At 43.7% G+C, this 24479-nt stretch overlaps 1 protein-coding gene and 1 non-coding gene across 7 annotated transcripts in view; one reads left to right on the forward strand and one right to left on the reverse strand.

The window, feature by feature from the left end:
* Nucleotides 1-24479, reverse strand: part of Ankrd12 (ankyrin repeat domain 12) — a 149447-nt gene that overhangs the window by 94832 nt on the left and 30136 nt on the right. Inside the window, exon 1 of one of the 6 annotated variants that reach the window (XM_020184899.2) lies at nucleotides 2254-2473. The exons of the other annotated variants lie outside the window; for them this stretch is intronic. The gene's annotated coding sequence lies outside the window, so the exon portion shown is untranslated. Of the gene's footprint in view, nucleotides 1-2253; nucleotides 2474-24479 lie in introns of those variants that run through there. 6 annotated transcript variants of the gene reach the window in all.
* LOC141422816 (U6 spliceosomal RNA) lies at nucleotides 1162-1268 on the forward strand. Its single transcript, XR_012447539.1, has one exon. It is a non-coding gene; the product is annotated as a U6 spliceosomal RNA (small nuclear RNA).

A 24479-nucleotide genomic window follows, 5' to 3' on the forward strand; every position in this document is an offset into this window, starting at 1 on the left:
AAAATAACCAAAGAAAAATGAACTGGAAGCATGGATCAAGTGGTAGAGTGCCTGCTTTGCATGCAGTAAGCCCTGAGTTCAAACCCCAGCCCCACCAATAAATACATACATACATACAAAATAAATAATAAAATGGATCTAAGCCAAATGTATCAATATTATATGAAACACAAATGGTTAAAACCTATCAACAAAAACACAAAGACTGTCAGAAGAAAGGAAAAGAATGGACAAGAAGAAATTCACTTCAAATATGGTATATCTAGGTTAAAATAAATGAATGGAAACAAATACACACGTAAGCCACTAATCAAAGGAAAGCTGAATGGTTATATTATTATCAGACAAAACAGATCTCAGAGCACAGGGACAATACATATTACACAATGATGAAAGGGCCAATTCACTTAGACATATTAATCTTATACATGTATGCAACCAAATGACAGAGGTGCAAAAAACTGACAGAAAGCCAGGCGTGGTGGTGCACACTTGTAATTCAACCACTGAAGTGGCTGAGGCAAGGCAATGAGGATTATAAACTTGGGGACAGCCTGGGCTACACAGAGACCCACTGTCTCAAATACCTACAGACACAGACACACACACACACACACACACACAAACGCGCGCGCACACACGACAGACTGATAGAATAAATTAATTATTATAGTTACAGGCCTTGACTATACTCTCATTAAGAAAGTAAATTAGCAAAGATATAAATAATTGAAATATGCCAGCAATAATAGCTTTCTAATCACATTTACAGAAAACTCTTAACAGAATACTCACGGTTTTCAAAAGCACCCAGGATATTCACCAAAGATAGGCCACATACTGAATCATGAAAAACATTTTAACAACAAAATCTTTTTTGAGACATAGTTTTACTATGTGGCCTCCTACCTAAGTCTCCCAATTACAGACATGTGCCACATTCCCCGACATTTTAATATAAGTTAAAATATTTTAAATCATAGAGTTTGTTCTTAGAAAAAAGAAGTCAGAATCAATTACAGAAGGATAAACAGGAATATCTCTAAGTTTAAAAAAAGGCAAGAAAAGTCAATGATACTGAAAAATGATTCTTTACAAAAATCAAAACTGGTAATTTTTTAGACAGATCAATTAGAAATAAGATAGAAAATACGTATTATTGTGCTTCCTTCGGCAGTATATACACTAAAATTGGAACAATTCAGAGAATATTAGCATGGCCCCTGTACAAGGATGAGATGCAAATTCATGAAGCATTCCATATTAAAAAAAAAATACACATTACCAATGTGAATAATGAAGGAGAAAACATCACTACAGATCCCACAAACACGTAAAAGAAGGGAATGTTATGAACAACTGCATGTAAATAAAATCAGTAAGTTAAATGAAACAAATCCCTTGAAAGACACAAATCACCAAATCTTACTGAAGAAAAAGACAACCTTGAAAAACCTGTATTTATTGAAGAAATTAAATTTATAGTTAAAAACAGAAAACACAAGGTGCAGATGGCTTCAATGGTGAAACCTATAAAATGTTTAAGGAAGAAATAATGCCAATTTTACACAAATCCTCCTGGAGAAAAATGGCAGGAACACATTTTATGAGTCCATTATTATCCTTAATACAAGCAGACTAAATCTTTTACAAGAAAACTACAGGCCAATATGGCTCATATGTGTAAAGAAAAAGAACTCTTAGCAGGGCACCAGTGGCTCAAGCCTGTAATCCTAGCTACTCAAAAAGCAGCGATCCAGGAAGGTTTGCTGTTCAAAGCCAGCCCCAGGCAAACAGTTTGAAACTAGCCCCAGGCAGACAGAGACCCACCCTATCTTTAAAAAAACCCATCACAAAAAAAGGCTGACACACTGGCTTAAGCGGGAAGAGTGCCTGTCTTAACAAGTGTGAGGCCTTGAGTTCAAATCCCAGTGCCACCCTCCCTCCCAAAAAAACCTAACCAAAATAAAATCCAACTATATATAAAAAGGACATTGCATTATGACCAATGGACATAAATCACTATTTAAAAAAAAAATAACTCTGTAAGCTAGAAATCAAAGGGAACTTGAATACTTGAATGCTTTCTTTTCTAAGATTGATAATGAGGCATTTGTTGTTTGCTCCCACCACTTCTATTCAACATTATACTTACTGATCACCCTAATTAGTTCAATAAGGCAAGCTAAGAGACCTATAAAAGTTGAAACAATTCTGGGAAAAAAGAATTGTATGATTTCCTTTCATACTTACTCTAAGGACAGAGTAAGCAGGGTGCCAATGGCTCAGGCCTGTAATCCTAGTTACTTGGGAGGCTGAGATCAGGAGGATCACAACTGGAGGCCAGCCCAAGCAAATAGTTTGACAGAACCCATCTCCAAAAATAACTGGAGCAAAATGGACTGGAGGTGTATAGCTCAAGTAGTGGAGTGTCCACTCTGAACGTGCAAAGTTCTGAGTTCAAATTCTGGTCCTATCAAAAAAAAAAACAAAACAAAAGAGTAAGCAAGAAGTGTTCACTAGTGTAAATACAGACATGCAGATTAGTGAAACCTAATAAAGTTCACAAATACATCTATACACACACACACACACACACACACAAACAAACAAAACTGATTTTCAAACAGCTATTATAAAAACAATCAAAGGAAAAACTAAATAAACTGGACTTTGATAGAACAATAATGTCGCCATTTCTAAATCTGTGGCCATTTTACCCTCAGACCTCACTTGAGAAACTCCCAAGGACAAATTCCCGTGCTCTAAGACAGCCCCACCCCTACCAGAGACTGCCATGTACGTGCTAACTTCTTTAACCTTCCTCTTCTATAAAAGCCACACCTGGCCCAGGTTTGCTGCGGCGCCATCTTTTCCCCCGGCCAGCCTGGCAGTTTGGGTCTGCCATTAAACTTTGCTCTATGGATGTGAGACTTTTCTTGTGAGCTTTCTATGTGAGCAGTGTTTTGCCTAACATTTGGTGCCATGACTCGGATTGGGTGAGCTCCTGGCACTGACCTTGCTCTCCCGGGCTCCCCCACCCCATCCTGCTCTCTCTCTCTCTCAACTCCCATTCCCTTCCTCCAGGATCTGAGCTGCCTTGCCAGAACCCCCAATCCTAGAAAACGCCACTCTCTCACTACCTCACAGGGAAGTTCCTCCACCCCAGCGCACCTCCACCTGCCATCCACCTCCGGCCAATCTTCCCTCAAGTTCCTCTCTCTCTCTGAGTCCTCCTCGCATGCTGAGCTGTGGTCTCTCTCTCATTTCCTCAAAAACATAGTGCTAGGTCGCAGCTTGCTTTCCCCACTAGGGACTGTGGACCCCGCCCCCGCCCTGTGGTGAAGACGTTCCCTCTGGGTGCTCCACATCTACTCTCTCTCTCTCTCCTGAGGAACTGATATCTTGGGGATGCTCTCCATATTTCTCCTCAGGTCAGGCCTCACCATGGGAGTTAGACTGTCCCAAATTCCCTCAGATTCCCCATTGGGATGTCTCCTGGCCAACCTTGGGCCTCGACACCTCATGCCTGATCTTAAGCCCTGAAAGCTCATTTTTCTCTGTAATCAGGCCTGGCCCCAATACCCATTAGAGAATGCCTCCAAATGGCCACTTAATGGCATTTTCAATCCCAATATTTTAAGGGATTTATACAATTCCTGTGAGAGTGCTGGTAAGTGGAAGGAACTTTCCTATGTCCAATCCTTTCCCTATCTCTGCACCAAACCCTCCTTCTATATTTTCTGTTCCCCTGTGCTTATTCTATTAGTCTCTAAACCAGTTTCTAAATCAACCAGTTCCTCTCCTGAACCTCCTCCTTCCCATGTAAACAGACTTCTTGCATTGCTTGCTCTGCCTGTCTCTTCCTATCTTTCTGAGGGACTTTCCCGTCACAGAGTTAAACCAGCCACTCCTTGCCAACTCTGGCCTCATGGTGATCCTGGCTCTGGGGAGCTCATACTCCCTCCCTGTGGGCTGAGACCAAGCCTGGGGTTTATTCCGGTATGCCTCATGCTATGTTGGGGGAGTCCTCATTGATTATGGCATCTGATGACTGCTTCTTTTTTCCCGTCTAATGTCCCTTTTTCCTGAGACAGCAATCGGAGAGTGGAGGTTTCACGTTGCTGAAAGTGTTCCAGTACCAGTCAATGGGAGCATCCTAGAGACGCAGGTGATGGCTAATCCCTCAGGCGTGTGTCATGCCTCCAGGCTCTTCCTTCCCCTCTCTTACCTAAGAGGGCAGGACACCTTTTCTGCTTCCTCCATGGTCTCACCACATGTCCTTTGTCTCTGTCTGCCTTCCCCTCCCTGGGCTTACTGGGACCCTGTCTCCCATGAAAAACTTGTAACATGGTACCTTATGACTTAAATTATTCGAACTAGTTTGCCAGGCCTCTCAGTCTAAAGTAACTTTAAGTCAGCTGCTTTACAAAATGCGCTTACAAAAAACTGTGGCTGCCATGTTCACGCCATAACTCTGCCCCCACAGGGGGAGGAGGGAAACCAAACAGGAGCACTCGTGCTCAGGGATGCTGGCTCCTGGACACAGCAAAAACGCCTGCCATAACTAAGAAAATCCATAGAGAGGACCCAGCACATCCTGGGCCACCAGCCACACATGGCAGTGGCTGTGGCCCTGCCACTTCGCCTAGAATAAACGCGTGCAGAGTACACAGGAAGTGGGGGGGGCGATGGGCCACAGGATCAGGCCTAGGTAGACAGGGTCATTTGTTCCAGGTTTGTGTGGAGGGAGTGGTGCCTTGTACAAGCCCTGCTCCTAACCCCACCTCACACCTCGGGACATCAAACCCAGCCCTTGTAAGCCAATTGTTAGCTCAAGGTTATACTTCCAGAAATAGCAAAATGGACATTACTGTGGTCTCTAAACTTCTCTTTTAAAACTTTCTATACTTTCAGCCTTGGCATAAATTTTTCCCTCCAAGTATTAACACTGGTTGTCCCAAATGGTACTGCTATTGGCCTGAGATGCCCTCTGAATGCCCTTCTCTAACTTTACAGACAATTTGTTCCTTTGTTAAAAGGTAGCCTTTATTAAAGAAGCTGCCTGCTGTTAGCTAAAAGACAGGATCCTAACATTTTGTTCTTTCTAGATGGACCTGCCCCATTCCAGTCTTCTGGCCTGTCTATTAAAATGTTAAAAAAAATATTAAAAGCTTTGTACTGAGGCCTGGCCTCAATATGCCTCAGGTGACCAAGAGAAGTGGCCTTCACAGGGTTCCTTAAATTACAATACCATACTCCAATTAGACCTTTTTCTATAAAAGGGAAAAAATAAACTGAGGTCCCCTATCCAACTTTTCTTTCATCTCAGATTGGCTCAACAATTACTATTTAGATACTCAAACACTGGCCATTCTTTGTAAGCCACAGGCTAAAATAAACATGGAAAGGAGGACCAGAAAAGCCCCTTATCAATGACAAAGCCCAGCCCTACTGCTCCACTCTCTGCCCTACCTTCTAAGTCACCCCAATATTCAAAACAACCTAATGGGTGCTTCCCCCTTCAACAGGTAATGGTAGGAAGAGGGCAAGTCTTATGTCCCCTTCCAGTTATCAGATCTAAGGGAAATTTTAAAACATCTGGACAGCTATACTGATGCCCAAATACGTTCAAGCCTTTATGTCTGTGATCCAAACCTTTCAACTGACATGAAAGGATATTATGCTTCTACTACACCAGACTTATCTCATTAGAAAAGCAATGGGTTCTGGCCCAGGCCACTCAGGTTGGAAATGATTATATGGCTCAAGCAGTAGAGTGCTGCTTTACAAGCATAAAGTCCTGAGTTCAAACCCAGTACAGCTAAAGTTAAAAAAAAAAAAACATTTGGGGCTGAGGAAGTAGCTCAATGGGAGAATGTCTGCCCAGCATGTGCAAAGCCCTAGGTTCAATTCTCCAGCATTACTAAATTAAAAAAAAAAATGGTAAAGAAGGTAAGTGTCATTAATGTCACAGCCATCTCATAGTGGAAGAAAGGAGTTTAATCTAGACCAGATCCCTCACTCTTCAAGTGAGGAAACTGAGGCCCAGAACAGTTCAGAGACCTGCTCTCCAGTGTCAGATGTCAATGTAAAATAACAACTTTGCTTTATAGCAATGCCCTAAAGAAAATCCCCTTACCTTTCTACAACATCTTAAGGATACTATCAAAAAACATACCAGGGTGGACCCAGAGTCACAGGTGAGAGAGGTTTTCCTCAAAGATAAATGTCTAACAGTCAGCCCCAGATATTCGTAAAAAACTCAAAGACTGTGGCTGAAGGGAAAAAGTCACTGAACTAAGTAATATAGTTAGCCATGTCTGTATTTATAGCTATGTCTGTATGTCCAGGACCTTACTAACAGAAAGATAAGAGACATGACCTCATTGCTGCCCGCCCCCTCCCCCCACAACTGGGGCCCACATCTCAAGTTTGCTACCATGGTGGACAGGATGGGCACTTCTGCAGAGAATGCTTAAGGGAGACAGCCCCACTCCCAACCAGGACCCTGCCCTCTCTGCAAGGGTAACCACTGGAGATCTAAGTGCCCCCATCACCAGATGGAAGGCGAGGCACCACCTCCTAGGGATTGATAGCTCCTGGCCTCCTGTCCATGCTCCACTTATTAATATCGATATTGAGGAGCCTCAGGTAGTCATAATGGTAGAGAGGTGAAAGGTCATTTTCCTCCTAGACAGTGGAGTCTGTTTCACTGTTTTATCTTTTTCTCCTGGTCCCCAGTCCAGTGACAAAAGTTATCATTCGGGGCAAATCTGGTGGGCCAGCTCTCATCTGGTCATTCTCATGACACCCACTGCTGTCAAGCTCAATGGGATCCCCAAGTGGCAGCACCTCTCAAGGAACAGTTAGAAAAATGGAGAAGAGAGTTGGAAGACTCTTGGAATCCTCCAGGGAATAACATTTCACAGTGGTTCTCCTGGCTAATGCCCATCCTTATGCCTATATTTCTAGTTCTCATATTCTTAAGCTTCCTCCCTTGTATCATACTACATGTCTGCTATTGCTAATCAAAAGTTTAACCAGTTGTACCTCCAGGGATATCAACCTCTCCAAAACCGTCCAGAGGACTGCTATGAGGGCCCCCCACCAGGACACAGGAGCCTGAGGATCCTGCCCCATACAATGCCCCCCTGCTAGCAGGAAGCAGCTAAAGAGACCGATGCTCTGCCCCAATTCCTTATCCTCAGCCCCTACCCGCATCATTATTAAAGAAAAAATGGGGGAATGATAGAACAATAATGTCGCCATTTCTAAATCGTCATTTTACCCTCAGTCCTCACTTGAGAAACTCCCAAGGACAAATTCCTGTACTCTAAGACAGCCCCACCCCTAGAAGAGACTGCCGCGCATGTGCTAACTTCCTTAACCTTCCTCTTCTATAAAAGCCACACCTGGCCCAGGTTTGCTGCTGCGCCATCTTTTCCCCGGCCAGCCTGGCAGTTTGGGTCTGCCATTAAACTGTGCTCTAAGGATGCGAGACTTTTCTCATGACCTTCTTTGTGAGTGGCGTTTTTCCTAACAGACTTCATTAGTAAAAACTTTTACTCTTTTAACGACCCTGTTAGGAAATGAAAAAGAAGTCATATAGGGAGAAAATACTTGCCAAGCATACTAACATGGGAGGGGTTGAGACTTGAGTAGTAGAGTGCCTGCCTAGAAAGGACTTATACCCAGTGCATAAAAATAAGCTTATTTAGGGCTGATGAGTGGCTCAAGGAATGTCTGCCTAGCAAGCATGAGGCCCTGAGTTCAAACCCAGTACCACCCAAAACAAAAAACCAAAAACAAAAAAACCACACACACACACATATATGAATTAGTAAGATAAATCCAATTTTAAAACGAGTAAAAGATTCTAACAGATAGTTTATCATACAATATAGGAATGAGATGCCAACTATACAACACTCACCAAAATGGATAAAATAAGGACTAAGAAGATCTAGAGTTGGTAAGGATGTAGAGAAATTGGAACTCTCCTGCAGTGCTGGGGGCCAAGGGAAAATGCATAATGGTATAGTCATTTAATAAATGAAAATAACTGAAGGTTATCTTCATGTGACAAAGAAGCTATTTATATTCTTCCATTCTTTTACAGCCTTGTTGGCTATTATATTGCTTATACTCTGCCCTAAGGTACGCACAGAGGCATCAATACTTGTTATGAGCTGTCATCTTATTTGAGTCAATAAGCAGTAAGCCCTAGTGAAATAAATTTGTTATCCAACAGCCAAATGACAGTTTAAATATTTGATTCTGTCTTTTCACAGATATTTCTTTCTTTAAAATATATTCTTGAGCCAGATGTGGTGGCACACATTTTGTGATCCCAGCACTCAAGAAGCTGAGGTAGAAAGATCTTGAGTTCAAGGCCAGTGAGGGCTGCCTACCAGGACTGTCCCAAAAAACAAAACAAAACAACAACAAAATCATTCTTGCTTCTTACAAACCAGAGAATCTATGTATGTATCTAACAGCAACTCACTTCCAGGACTAGCATTCTATAAATGTATGCTATTAAGAATTTTTCTACTCTTTAGTTTACAGCAGTAAAAGCTATCTTGTTCTAGCACAAAATAACCCCCTCTATTCTCTTGTGGTCTTCATTAGTGGCATTACCATTTGTGATGACCAAAGGGATACTAAAAATATATTTTTAATCTTACTACTGTCTCTGAATAATGTTATTTATAACAAACAAAAACATTCTAATGACTACTATGAGGAACTAGGATATTATATTGATACATCAAAATCTCTGGTGTGAATAACATTTGGGTGAAGATGTATATACAGCTTTTATTGCTTTACTGTGCCTTAAAGACACAGGTTTTTTTTTGGGGGGGGGGCTGTGGGACTGGGTTTGAACACAGGGCTTTGTGCTTGTAAAGCTGGTGCTCTACCACTTGAGCCACCTCCAGCCCATTTTTGCTCTGGTTATTTTGCAGATGCAATCTTGTGAACTATTTGCCCCAAGCTGGCTTTGAATCATGATCCTCCTGATCTCAGCTTCCCAAGTAGCTAGGATTTACAGGCGTGAGCCACTGGTGCCCAGCTCACAGATGTTTCTTAATTCAGTCAAAATTTTGTCAAAAACCTCAAAACTTTCTATCACAGTAGGAAGTCACAAGCCATTTCTGTTTGGCTAGCATCATTACCTTAACTCAATATCATAATCATAGCAATATTACTAAATTAATACTGAGTTATAATTTAATAAGACCAGCATAACTAATTCAAGACAACCGCAGTGATAAGAAAATAAACATCCTTCTTGAAAGCAGAGGTAATTACAATGTCAAATCTTGCTTGACAGACTAGTAACTAAACTGACTCTTCAGGAAACATGAACTTTTTGGGTTTATGAATTGCCCTTCATCCCAAGGGTAGTATACATAAATATACAAACACAGTAACGGTGACATGTCAAAGGCATATTACAAATGTTAAGTGAAATAGCTCCCAATGGGAAAAGCCAGAATAAAGTATATCAGATTATAATCCAAGGTATAAACATCCAGTCACACTGATATAAATGATTGAATAAATGGAATAAACAAATCTTCCATGAAAAAATGCAGGTAGTTTATGTAGCTATTCTCTCAAAGCAATAGAGCATAATTCTTCACTCAGCAAGTATAGAGTAGGACATAGTGTCTTTCTTCCACAAGCATTTTTTTTTTTGCAGTACTGGGGTTTGAACACAGGGCCTATACTTTGAGCCACCAGCCCCTTTTTGTGATGGACTTTTTTGAGATAGGGTCTTGTGAATTATTTGCTGGGGCTGCCCTCAAACCATAATCCTCCTGATTTCTGCCTCCTAAGTAGCTAAGATTACAGGTGTGAGCCACTGGCACCTGGTCCATAAGCAGTACTGAAGGTAGGGAGGAGTAACTATACTGTGGAAAAACCTGATAAACACTGCCTCAGCCAGGTTATCAGAGTTAACATCAATAGTGATAAGTCACACTGACAGTATATACTCCTGATGTAATGAAAATGATGTTTTACCTCTTTAATTTTCCTCCTTAAAGCCCATACCCTCAGGCTAAGTATGAGAAAAACAGTAAAACAAATTCCAATATGGGGGTACCCTACAAATACCTAACAAGTACTCCTTAGAAATGTGAAGGCCATAAAAAACAAGGAAAAGTGTGAGAAACTGCCTAAGGAGATATGACTAAATGTGGCATACTGGATGGGCTCCTGGAATATAAAAAGGAAAATATATAAAAACCAGGGAAATCTGAATAAAATGTGGACTTCGGCTAATAATAATGGATTAATACTGGCTTATCATTTTTGACAAATGTACTATAATAAAAGTTATTGATAAGAGGAAACTGAAGGTATACAGGACTCTCCATACCAGTTTTGCAATTTTCCTGTAAGTAAAACTATTCTAAAGTTAAAAGTTCATTTAAAAAAAAGTATTGTTACAGGAGCCTGTAACAATCCTAACTACTCAGGAGACAAAGATCAGGAGGACCATGGTTTGATGCCAGCCCCAGGCAAAAATTTCCTGAGACCCTATCTCAAAAAAACCCATTACAAAAAACAACAAAAAAACGTGCAGGGGGTGGGGGAGGGTGGCGTGGCACAAGGTGTAGGACCTGAGTTCAAACACCAGTATTGGGGGGAAAAAAAGGTCCCTAGGTGATACTGATAGTTTGGAAGACATGAAGCAAGAACTGCCTCCTATCTTTTCAGAGGAAGCATCTATCTCCCAATCACTTTACCTCATACTGATGTTCTGTCACAACATTTATTTCTACCTAAAATCCTGCCCCTCATTCATTCTGGTTTTCTTCAAAGTTCATGTGTGTATGCCATCCCCTATTCTTTCATTTTTATCAAAAATTGTTTCCAATCTACTTTAGCCATTTTCTAGTTTTCCTCTTCAGAACTGTTAATACCTTTTACCATTTTTGTACTGTGGTAATCATAATTTCCCTACTTTTTTTTATAAAAGAAAATCTATGCTGTTGTTTTACTTGCAATTTTTTCAAAATTGTGATTAAATATTTACAATGCAAAACTTACCATTTTATTCATAATGAGGCAGGAAGCCAGGGAGGGAGAAGGGAGATAAGGAGAGATAATGAGTGCAACAGTGAAACAAACAAACAAAAAAAATGGATTTGAGGAATGTCACCTGGGGTGAGACCAGAAAAGGGTCACCTCACCCCAGAGGTTAAAATGGCCAATGAAATAGCATGTGACCATGTATGGGACAAGCTATACTCCTCATTTCTGTAACCCACTCTAAATGGTATATAAGGAGAGCCCCCTTTCCTTTCGGGGCTCAGCCTCTGGATGCAAATCTTTTGAGTTGCTGCCATCCCGCTCAATAAATTTGCTTCCTGAAAGCTTTGGTGCCTCATCTGTCTGCCTGAGCTGTCCTACAACATTTCTGGAGGCTCGTCTGGGATCCAGTGGGTGGTGTTTTCACCTCCTTGCCGCTGGTGCAGTGTCCTTGGCCTGCCAAGGAGGTCTACCTCTGCCAGGCGCCACCAGATGTGTTGATCCAAGGGGAGGGAGACTCTCTCCTGGTGAACAAAGGAGGTAAGTTTCGGTTGCACAAAGGAACCTGGAAAGGCTCAGGAACCAATTTGGGAGCCCCATTCATCAGACTGGTAAGAACCCTGGTTCGAATAATAGGCCTGCTTTTAGGAGGCAGAAGGGGAGCCTGGTTAACTCCCAGAGACATCCTAATAACTACCTTTTGGGGTAAAACCTTGTTTTTCAGGTTCAGGGTGAGGGGTGGAAGTATTGGATGTCTGTATGTGAACATGTGTGAATGATACATAGCTTGGCTACAAAGCCAGTGTGGAATCCTGATCCATGGGTCAATGGTGAACTCATATGGTCTACGGTGAGCCCTAATAGGGCCTCCAATCCCGGGTTTATATGGACTCACCATGGCTTGGAGACACCTAAATCCTGGCGACCACGAAGCAAGTGGTGTTATTTTTCTCTGTGTGCCAGAAAGGAGGACCCCTTACCTCCTTTCCACAACCCCTCATCTCTTCCATTTCTGTCTCTGTCTTGATGTCTGGTAACAGAAGGAATGGGAGGAGGTCAGAGTAAGAACAACCCCCTAGAGTGCATGCTTAAAAACTTTAAAGGGGGATTTAAAGGAGATTATGGAGTCAAGCTGACTCCTGGCAAGCTTAGGACCTTTTGTGAAATAGACTGACCTGCTTTTGGTGTAGGATGGCCCTTGGAGGGGTCATTAGATAAAGTCATAGTCAAAAGACTTTTTGAAGTAGTTGCAGGGGAGCCCGGACACCCAGAACAGTTTCCTTATTGATTACTGGCAGGATGCAATCCTCAGTCAGCCTACATGGCTAAAGCCCCACCTAGAGGAAGCATGTACGGTCATGGTAGTGAAGGTGGCAGCAGCTTCCAAGTGCAGGGGAAAAGGTAAAAACAAGAGAAACCTATATTAGCAGGGAACCCTGAGGAGACCCTGTCCTATTATGTGCCACTGTACCATTCCTTCACCTCCACCCTTGGAAGGGAAAACATGAAGTAAGACATGAGTTCCTTTACCTTCCTGAATGCCCTGTGGCCTTGATGGGCAGAGCTTTGTTATGCAAACTAAGGGCACAGATAACTTTTGACTCTGATGGCAAGGCAGCCTTAAAGCTGAGGGTCTGAAGCCAAGATTCTAACTCTCTTGGTGGCAGAGAAGGAGGAATGCTGACTCTGTGCCTCTAAGAAAGGGATTCCTGAGATGCCTGAGCTTCCCTTTTAAGATTCCAGGAGTATGGGCTGAGGACAACCCAGTGGGCTGGCTCAGAATAGGTGGTGGTAGAATTAAAGCCAGGAGCCACTCCTGTTAGCCAGAGGCAATACAACATTCCTCGCAAGGCCCAATTTGAGATCCAAAAGCATCTTGCCAAACTATCTCTGTGTAGTCAACTCAGAAACTGTTGGTTTACACCTTGTGGTCCCAAATCCGTATATATTTTTGGGCCTTATCCCAGCTGAGGTAAAGTTCTTTACCTGCCTGGACCTTAAGGATACATTTTTTCTGCATCTGCCTGGTCCCACACAGCCAACCCATCTTTGCCTTCCAATGGGAAAGTTCTAGTACTGGAGAGAAGGGACAATTGACTTAGACTCAGATGCTACTAGGCTTCAAAAACTCTCCCACTATCTTTGGGACTGCCTTGGCATCTGACCTAAAGGCTTTCTTGGCCAACCACCATGCTGCACACTCCTCCAGTATGCAGATAAACTTCTGTTGGCTGGACCAACTCAGGAGGATTGTATGGAAGGAACTTGCAGCCTTCTCTCAATTTTGAGGAAGGCAGGTTTCCTAAAAGAAAGCTCAGATTTGCCAGGATACTATCAGATGCCTTGGTTTCACCTGTCACAAGGACAACGTAGACTGGTTTGTGACAGGAAACAGACTGTCTGTTCCACTCTGGCCCTGAAGACCTGTTGACAGACTAGAGAATTTCTAGGGGCTGCAGGTTTCTGCCCAATCTGGATCCCCAATTATTCTCTCTTGGCAAAACCCCTTTAAAGAAGCCACAAATGGGGGAGAACTGGAACCCATAATAAGGGCAAAGGAGCAAAAAAGCCTTTAAAGAAATTAAGAGGGCACTCACAAATACCCCTGCTCTGGGCTTGCCAGATCTAATGAAGCCCTTCTTCCTGTATGTACACGAGAGACTGGGGACAGCAAGTCTTGACCCAGCTGCTAGGTTCCTGGCATCACCCACTGGCTTAATTATCAAAGCAACTTGCAGTTTCCCAAGGCTGGTCACCCTGCCTGTGTGCTCTGGTGGCCTCTGCCATCTTGGTGACTGAAGCAGACAAACTTACTTTAGGGCAAGAACTCACAGTCCATGTTCTCCACTCTGTTTTGACGCTCATGGAATATAAAGGAAATCACTGGCTGACAAACTCCCCAAATCAAAGTGTGTTATGTGAAAACTCATGTATCCAATTAGAGGTTGTTAAGACTCTAAATCCAGCCACCCTATTGCCAGTTGATCCAGGCCCTCCGGACCATGACTGTTTACAGGATATGGATGAGGTGCTCTCCAGCTGGCTGGACTTGACTGATCAGCTTATCAGATAGCATGTTTTGTCGGATATGCAATAGTGACTCTGGACACTGTCACTGAAGCATGTCTGCTGCTTGTTGGAACCTCTGCACAAAAGGCTGAGCTCACTGCTCTCACATGGGCAGAAGTGCGGATAAACATCTATATGGACTCTAAATATGCCTTTACTACCATTTATGTCCATGGAGCCCTATATAAAGAAAAGGGGGCTCATTAACTCAGGAGAAAAAAATGTTAACTATGGACAAGGCATTCTGGAATTGCTAGAAGCTGTATGGGCCCCTAAGCAAGTAGCAGTCATGCACTCCTGAGGGCACCAGAAGGGGAAGACAACAGCTGTTTGGGGAAACCAAAAAAGCAGATAGGAAACCAAGTGAGCAGCCCTCACAGGAGGACAAACCTCAGCCTCAGTGACAGCTGCCTTGTTCTTGTTCCCTTTATCTGAAAGGAAACCATGTTATACTTCACCAGAACAGGCTTGGTTTGAGACTGATGGAGAAAGTTTCCTGCCAGGAGGGTAATGGAAATTTGCTAATGGCCAATTCTAGAGTCACTGGCTCTCACATTTGTCAAGCAGTACCATGAAGAAACTCACTCAGTATAGACATCACTCAAGACCATCTTGCCCAGCATTTTTATGTCCCCAAGCCCTCCACTGTAAAACAGTATGTGAGAGGTGCAGTCTGTGTGCCAAAAACATTCCCTGACAAGGTCCAAGTGTGCCACCCCAGGTGCAAAGTGTTGGAGGAACTCCTTTTGAAAACCTGATTGTGGACTTTACTAAGATGCCATGGGCGAGACTATATGAATATTTGCTGGTGTTTGTCTACACCTTCTCAGGATGGATGGAAGCCTTCCCTACTCGGACTGAGAAAGCCCAGGAAGTGCCCAGGTGCCTGTTAAAGGAAATCATCCCTTGGCTCGGAATACCTGTGTCTATTTGATCGAAAAATGGGCCAGCCTTCATGGCTAAGATGGTACAATTGGTGGTTAAGGGCTTAGGAAAAACTTGGAAGCTGCACCCAGCCTAGTGCCCCCAGAGTTCAGGGAAAGTAGAACATATAAACAGGACTCTAAAATTGCAATTGGAAAAACTATGCCAGGAGACCCATCTACAATGGGATCAGTTACTGCCCAGAGCCTTGCTCAGGATTAGGTCTAGTCCCATCAAGCAGATAGGTTTCTCCCCTTTTAAAATTCTTTTTGGGCACCCACCCCCCTTTAATCAAGGGTCTGTAAGTTAAGGTAGCAAAGACTATTCCCTGGATCCACCACAGCCAAGTGAAGCCTGCTTCACTCGAATGGGACTGCATCCCTGACCAGCCTCACTGTGCAAGATCACCTTCTGGAACACCTGTGCCCTTTCCAGCAAGACTCTGCTTCCCAGGAGACAACAGGAGACCACAAACAAACGAGATGTCAGCCCTGCTCTTGTCACTCCGCAAGCTGACTAGCCTATGCACGGCAGAAGCTTGAGGTGTTGCCCATTTCACCTTTGAGCATGAGTCCCTTCTATGTTTTCTTCTTGCTAATCTTGGTCAGCTCTCCACCTGTGGACCCCCAGGCCTTAGACTGTGACTCATGTATGCACACTACCTGAGCAAGAAGTGTTGCTATCAAAACTCTGGTTTTCCATACTTATTATTCTTGTGCAGGCACAGTTGTTGGGTCATGCACCCACAACCACACCACCTACTCAGTGTGCTCTCTTGATGGTATATCTATTTTAACCCCATCTATCACCCTTGGGAGCAATGACCAGAGGTCTGAAGCTTCACCAGCACTGGGGAGCTTATTAGCTGGACACAGGTTTACAATCCTGATCTATATGCTCAACTGCATCATTTGGCTTCCAGGCAGAGGTTGAGATTATAACTAATGAAAAAGCAAAAGCCTTTAACATATTAGCTAAACAACAAACTAAAATACACAATGCCATCTACCAAAACCATTTGGCTTTGGACTATTTGCTAGCCTTAGAGGGCAGGGTATGTAAAAAGTTCAATCTGAGTAACTACTGATTACAGCTTGATGATGAGGGGAATGTAATTAAAAAGATTACCAACAAGATGAAAACAGCTTTCTCATGTCTCTGTATAGACCTGGAAGGGACAGAGTCCTGTGACCTGTTCAGGGGCTGGTTCTCAACCCTAGGTGGGTTCAAGACCTTAATTGGGGCAACATTCCTTGTCTTAGAAGCATGCTTGATATTACCCTGCCTATTCCCCCTGGTACTGTGGTCCTTTAGGACCTCATTATGGAAGGCATTATAAAAAGAAAGACAGCTACTGGTGTAATGATGCTGTGAAAATATAAATCTCTAGATTAAGATGATGCTCTTTTACCCAGAAGTGGGTTTGAGCATCAAAGTAGGGATTGTGGCAGGAAGGCAGAGAGGGGGAAGGGAAATGATAATGAGTGCAACAGTGAAACAAACAAACAAAACATGGATTTGAGGACTGTCACCTGACCAGAAGGGTCACCTTGCCCCACTAAATTGGCCAATGAAATATTATGTGACAATGTATTGAACAAGATGTACCCCCCCACTTCTGTAACCTGCTCTAAATAGTATATAAGGAGAAACCCCTTTGTTCTTGGGGCTAATCTTTGGATGCAAATCCACTGAGTTGCTGCTGGCCTGCTTAATAAACTTGCTTCCCAAAAACTTTGGTGCTCTGCCTCTCTGTCTCAGCCATCCTACAACAATATTTAAGCATACAGTCTTGTGGCATCAAGAACATGCACACTGTTGTAGAACCATCACTATCATTTACCTCCAGAACATTTTCTTCTTTCCTTCCTCTCGGCCTCTGGTAGTCAACATTCTACTTTCTATCTCTATGAATGTGACTACTCTAGGTACCTAATATAAGTGGAACTAGGCAGACTATATATTAGGGAAAGTTCAGGGACTTAAAAACTGTACAGCCTTAGATCACCACAGTCGCCCCTCCCTTATTCATTCTTTCTGTGCCCAGAGAGCTCCATTTCAATTGCAGATCCTTTGTTAAGTAAGAGTAGAAATAGGGTACCCGAGAATTAGTGTAAGTGTATGCATGGGTGCCCCCAGTTCCTCACCCTGGCCCAAGACCACTGAAGACAGGGAATGATACATTTTTGCCCAATGACAAGTTAAGGTTGATATAAAAACCACCTACAATAAAAATTCTTCCCTTTTTTTCCTGCATGCTGCATCTCCATTCCACCTGACAGAGACCATACCTGTAATCCCCTAATTCTTTTCCTATAATAAAATTCCATTATTTTCCTCACTACAAACAACCATGTGTTGTGCTTCGATTCTTCCTTGCCAGAGCTCAAGGAACCAAATCTTCTGATCAGAATCATCAGCAACTTCAAAAGAATCATAAAATACCTGTATTTTGTAATTGGCTCTTTATACTTAGCATAATGACTTCTGTTAGGTCCCTGGCATTCTTGTGACCGCTTGCCAAACTTCCCTGCTTGTTCCCCTGCTTGCAATATCTCAGGAACTTCCAGTTTCTCAACTAGCTGGGCATGTCAACCAGTTCCATCTGGGGATCACAGATAATTGAAGACCAGAGACTCTCTCCCTCTCCCATGGCTTGGTCCCCTCCTATAAAGCCCACTACCCACTGCAGCCAAGCTACTGCTCCCTGATCTCGAGGGGGACAGCCCAGCAGTCTGTAATAAATCTTTCTTTTCCACACGTGGTGTGGTCTTTATTCAGCAGCTCCTTACATCTGGTGCTGAAACCTGGGAGAGGTTAACAGGATGCTCTGGCCCAGGGCTGCTCCCTTGGCTTTCTTGTCCTACCCTCTCCTGAACCCAGACTGCTGAAATGACCCCACGTGATTATGGACTATGGATCTCGGACCTTACTGCCTTGCTGGCTTTCCTATCCATCATTAGTTTCTCTTCCACTGCTCTCCACCTCACCAACTCCTCTCCTCAGACTTGGTAAGTGTCACCCTTCTCGGGGCTGCCTGCTCTCTCTCTCTCTGGTATCAGAAGTCATAGTGCCTTGCCATATATGCCTCCTACGCCTGCTGGGGCACCCACCACTTAGCACAGGGATGCCTGGGTAACTGGTTGGGCATTCTCTGTTGGACGCCCGCCCTTGGGAACCTCCCTCTCTCTCTCTCTCTCCTTCTCTGTTTTCCTTTCCTCCGCCTAGGGTGAGAGCTCGACAGCCCCCTCAGCTTACTTTGACCAAACAGCAACCAGATGATTCTGCTCTCCTTGCCTGAGTCATGTAAGGGAGGCTAGATCTTGACCTAGCTCTATATTGGCCTGAAGAGTAAACTCACCAAGGCACCTGCCTCTCTCTCTCTTTTCTTCTACATTATGGGGACCACATACTCTACATTAGATGTGTCCACTGGGATGCCTTTTCCACACCCTCCCCTTAGTCTCCAAGACAACATAAAACCTAAGTGACTAATTTTCACACACTTTTAGATCTTGATAATTTTTGCCATCACAATGGCAAGTTGTCCGAAATTCCATTCATCCAAGCTTTTCCTTCTCTCCGCTTTTGACCCTCCCTGCTCCAATCTTGTAACGCCGTTTGAATCCTCCTTGCCAGTGACAAGCCCCCTCAAAGTCTGTGTCTCTCCTCCCACTGAACCCTCTCCTGAAGGCTCTTCTCTTACTTGTGACCTCACGGGCCCTGTCTGCCCACCTCCCAACTCCTCCCGCTAGTCCTCTACATCAATCTTTTCTCCCACCCCATCCTCCCATGACTCAGACTCCCCTTCTTCCACCCCTGCTGGCTCTTCCAAACATCTGCCACCCTATTCCCCTTCTGTAGTAGTCACAATTGACCCTGAGTCATCAGCCCCTCGGGGACCAACACCGCCAACATTGCCCTCAGCCACTGCTACACCCTCACCCTTCTCCTTCCTACTTGCGTCCCATACCTCCTCCCAGGCACGTCCAGCCCATCTGTACCCACTCCGGGAAGTGGCGGGAGCTGATGGCATTATGAGTCCATGTGTCCTTTTCCATGACTGAACTCTCTCAAACTGAAAAGAGACTTGGCTCCTTCTCTAATGACTCAGCCTCCTATATTAAAGAATTTAAATACCTAACCCAAGCATGTGATATGACTTGGCATGAGACCCATCTTCCAAGGATGGAATAATTTTTCTCAACTCTCATTTTATTTCCCAATCCTTCCCTGATATTCAAAGAAAACTTAAATAGGCAGGGAGTGGCCCCCAACCCCCTCTCCGGGGAGATCTTGTGAAAATGGCATTTAAGGTATTTAATAGCTGAGAGGAGGCCCGATACCAGCGAAAGGCCCAGCTCTTGGCGGCTGCCCTGAGGCCACCTCCTCCAACTTCGAGATGGGTTGGACAACAACACATACCTCCAGGGGCCTGCTTCAAGTGCAATCAGACAAGACATTGGGCAAAAAACTGCCCTTCATTTTACCCGCTGCCAGGACCTTGTCCACAATGTGGTCAGAGAGGACACTGGAAGGACAACTGACGCTCTTTGTCTCTGCAAGGTAGGTCAGTCTCCCATTCCCACTCTCAACAGAGTGAAGGCCTCACGAGGGACCTCTTGGGCCTGGTGGCAGAAGACTGATATGGCCCTGGGACCTCGGTCCCCTTCAAGATCACCTCAGAGGAGCCCAGAGTAATGGTCCAAGTAGCAGGTAGGCCTCAATCACCTGCTTGGTGCTACCTGACTTCTCAGGTAAGCTTTATCCTGCACAGATCTCCATGGTGGGGGTGAATGGTCTCCTCCACCAGACAAAAAAAAAAAAAGACAGTTTTATTTAAATTTAAAATTCTTACGGGGTAAACGTCAATGTGTAATAAAGTTAAAGTTGGCTATAATCTAAGAATTGCCTAAAAGATTTTTAATGTCATGTCAAACTAAAATCTCATTCTCTATGTCCATAAAATAACAAGGCTATTTTAATACTGTTCTGCTCTGAGTAACATCTACAAAAAAATATTATAGGGAAGCATTTTATCAAAGAAATTTATTTGTGTTTTCTGTTGACCTTGTCAAGCTGTCAGCACTACTAAATCAGAGTTCATTTATGTATTTGCTCATGTGCCTTAAATGACCACCTTATAACAGTGTTGTGTCTATACCTTATCTAAATATGGCACAAACATTTACAAAGTTAAAAATGTAAATTTATATAAAATAATGAGCTAAAGCACTCTTTTATCCAAAAGTGTTACATTTAACCTGCATCTTGACAGTCAGCCCATTTGCCTTTAAAGATTCCACAAACCCTTCACAGCAACTAACCTGGACAGTTTTACCACAAGGGTTTAGAGACAGCCCTCATCTTTTTGGACAGACCCTAACCAGAGACTGATTAGATTGGCACTACCCAGAGGCCACCCTTCTTCAATATGTTGATGACCTATTTCTGTGCAGAGCCACAGAGCCCCTGATCTGCAGGGTGAGAGTCCCTTTTAAACTTTCTGGCCTCCGGGGATACAACGTCTCTAAGGAGAAGGCTAAATTATGCCTCCCTCAGGTCACCTACCTAGGCGTGGTCTTAAAGAGACAGACTCACTCCCTGAGTCATGAGGGAATTGACCCAATCCTCTATTTCCCACTTCCCTGTACCAAATATCAGCTTATAGCTTTCTTGGGAGTTACAGGATTTTGCAGAATCTGGATCCCTAGATATGCAGCCCTTAGCACACACCTTTTTATGCTCCTTCTAATATTTCTATTTGGGTTTTACATAATAAATGCTCTCAAGATTGTTTCCCCTCCCCTATGAAGGTGCAAACCAAACCAGTTCACCTGAGAAAGTCCACAAATCCATGGCTAATGAGAAAAACCCACCACCCCAGACCATCCCCCAAAGCCCTTCCTTCTTGAGCCCCTTTGAAATAATGTATGGCCACCCATATCTCTTAGGAAACTTGCCTCCAACAGACTCTGCTCCTCTGGCTGACTATCTACCTTCTCTTAACCTCCTCCGGGAACTTCTCAGAGAGCATGCGGACCAGATCCTGCCCACCCCTCAGAGGGCCCTATAACAATTTCTATTAAACCAGGGGATCTTGTTCTCCTAAAGGATCTTGACCCTCTCCATTGGGACTTAAATGGACCAGCCCTCATCTGGTCATCCTCACAATGCCCACTGCTGTCAAGCTAAATGGGATCCCCCAGTGGCAGCACCTTTCAAGGATAAAACATTGCCTACCAACTTCAGACTCTTCCACTATAACAAAGGATGAATACTCTTGCATACCGCTCGGCCCCACACAGCTACACCTCTCCCGCAAACTCTCTCCCTCTTCCACTCCTACATAAGTTGTTAGTACTCATCTGGCTCTCGATTTTCTGCCATAAGTGGATTTAAAACACACATAGGGGCAGTGGGCCTAATTCTGGGACCATACATCGTACTTCCCTGCTTCCTTCCCTTGGTTATATGATCTATTAGGTCCATTATAGAGGCTACTACAGAAAGAAAAACACCTGCACATGTAATGATGCTATGGAGATACAAACCCTTAAACCAGGAAAATGCTCTTTAATCCTAGATGCCTCCAGGATCGCCTAGGGGAACTCAGCAGACTTCCCACCAGATGTTACTACAACCTTCTCCCAACACCTGGCTTTGTCTGCAAATGAAGCCTGGGAAAAACCATCAGCCTCTGCTTCTGGGGACCTCACAAATTTCCAAATTCCAGCAGAACCCCCCTTAATGATGCCCCCACTCAGCACAAAGCAGCTAGATCAATCAGTGCCCATAATACCAATAAACGGCTGGAATGTTAGTTCCCTGGCATTCTTGGGGCAGTGGAAGGTCCCAAGGCTAACACCAAAACCAGACCCCCTAATTTGTGATTGCTTGCCGAACTTCCCTGCTTGTTCCCCTGCTTGTTTCCCTGCTTGCAAAATCTCAGGAACTTTCTCAACTAGCTGGGCATGTCGACATGTTCCATCTGGTGATCACAGATAATCGAAGACCAGAGACTTTCTCCCTCCCCAATGGCTTGGCCCCTCCTATAAAGCCCACTACCCACTGCAGCCATACTGCTGCTTCCTGATCTCGAGGGGGACAGCCCAGCAGTCTGTAATAAGTCTTTCTTTTCCACACACCGCACGGTCTTTATTCGGCAGTTCCTTACAACTTCAAAGTTCTGAACATAGAATGTTTTTGTTCCCATCACTGGAAACTTAGGTTGTTTCTATCTCTTGGTTACTGTCAATAATGCTTCTAGCCAAGCACTGGTGGCTCACACCTGTAAACTTAGCTACACCGAAGGCAGAGATCAGGAGGATCAAGGTTCGAAGGCAGCTGCGTTAAATAGTTCACAAGACTCTACCTGAAAAAAGTCCATCACAAAAAAGGGCTGCTAGAGAGGCTCAAGGAGTAGGCCCTGAGTTCAAACCCAAGCACTACACACAAACAGACACACACACACACACACACACACACACAAATGCTGCTAAAAACATGAGTATATAATGTAAATACATAACAGGTACTTAGAAACTGCTTTTGCTAAAAAGCACTGACTCCTCACTTGGGTCTACAAAGTAACTAAAAGCAGGTAAAAGTCTGACATCTCTTTATTTCATTTTGCATCTGTTTCCTTTCATAAGGAGGACAACCAAAAGGATTTTGGTGCTTGCTGGCTGCACTGCTGACTACTTTACTGTACTACTTATTCAAAGATTCAAACTGACATCTTTTCCTTATTCTCTCCTCCATCCTGGTAAGCTGAAGATTAACATTCTTTCAACTAACCCCCTTATCTCTCTTTGACTAGAGGAAGAAAAAAAACCTGTCAAACAAAACAAACAACTTCAGAGATGTGGTACCAGAAAACCAGGAGCTAAGAGCCAAGTCCACCATGTAGTCTTGAAGCATGTACTGCTTCACACACCCCCAGAGCTGATGCCACATTTCCTCAGAAGCCAGACATTTTCTCTCAGGAGGGTGACAGCATTTTAAGAGTGGATCTCACTGTCCTCCTTATTTACCTAATGAATTAAAAAAAAAATCATAGTATTTGTTTTCCTCAAAAAAACCCAGCTCTCATTACTTATAAATCAGCATCAAGTCCATAAATCAACATCAAGTCCAGAGACTCAACTTTTAGTAAAGACCTTCAGGATCAGATTCCTGCTTCATTCTGTGTGTAGGCATGTTAATATTGAGGCAGGTTAGAATTAGGGAAAGTTTGGGACTGAGAACCCTCCCTGACTCACCTGAAGAGCTCCATTTTAATTACAGTAAGTTAGAAAAAATGGAACTTCCTCCCTCATGGGTGGGGCACCTGAGAATTAACATAGGTGTAAGGAGGGAGTTCCCTCAGATCCTTCCCAACTCAAAGGTCAATTGGGCCAGGTAATGATACATAATCTCTCCCCTCCAAGTTTAAGGTGATAAACCACACTCTCCGCTCCGGGCCCACCAACACCTGGCCCCAGAATTACCCATGCCTCTCCCCACTCACTGATTACAGGATTGGAATCACCTGGTCCCTCCCTTCCCATGGTCTGAGTAAGTTTGAAAAGCACTTGAAGGGAAGCATGCACTATCTCTACCTCCAGATTCCACCAAGGCCCTATAATGCTCCCTTTTGTATTTCCCTTCCCTGACTTTTAATGAACTCCATTAACACCCATGGGTGCTGCCAAGGATTCTTCCCTGTGGGTCACAAAGAATTTGGAGTCTTCCGATCACCGTCTCCACCTGTTGTCTATGATATCACTTAAGGAGTATCTAAAATCTGGTGATACATAAGCTACCCCACCCTCCTTCAAGGCAGAAGTTACAAAAAGTTACTGAGGTGTTTTATTGTCAGGTTTTACAATGTCCTGTGACTCCCACAAAGGTGCCTAAAAGTCTCTAGTCACTGTTCTAAACCTGCAGTCACTTTGGATTCCAGGAACAGCAGGGGCCTCACAAACAGATCACCCCTAAAACAGAAACAATCACCTCAAGGGAAATGGACTATTGTCTCAAGCATAAGGACTTCTTTGGACCACCTTGTAGATACAGAACTCAAATAATGATCAACCAGGCCATATTTTGACCAAGACTGCTTAATAATGCATACCCTTGCATTGTGCCCTAATTACTCCTCTGTGTAAACCTAAAGCTCATGTTAGTACCCTAAAAATAGGCTGAGATGCCCAAATATAGTTCACATTCTCAACACAGCTATCTCAATTAAAACCACCTTTTCATCATTATTTCTATTTGCTTTCTTTGGGGCATGTGGCCAGAAGTGACATAATGGAAGCTCCCAACCATCAACTGGGCTCTGGTTTGCTTTTAAGTTTAACTTTCTCCACTCCAAGATTAGAAAGGTAATGTAACTTCCTCACCTAAAACATACAGGGCAGAAGAAGAGCACCTAAGACTGTGTCACAGTG

Source organism: Castor canadensis, chromosome 4, assembly GCF_047511655.1.
Source record: "Castor canadensis chromosome 4, mCasCan1.hap1v2, whole genome shotgun sequence".
NCBI classification, from domain to species: Eukaryota; Metazoa; Chordata; class Mammalia; order Rodentia; family Castoridae; genus Castor; species Castor canadensis.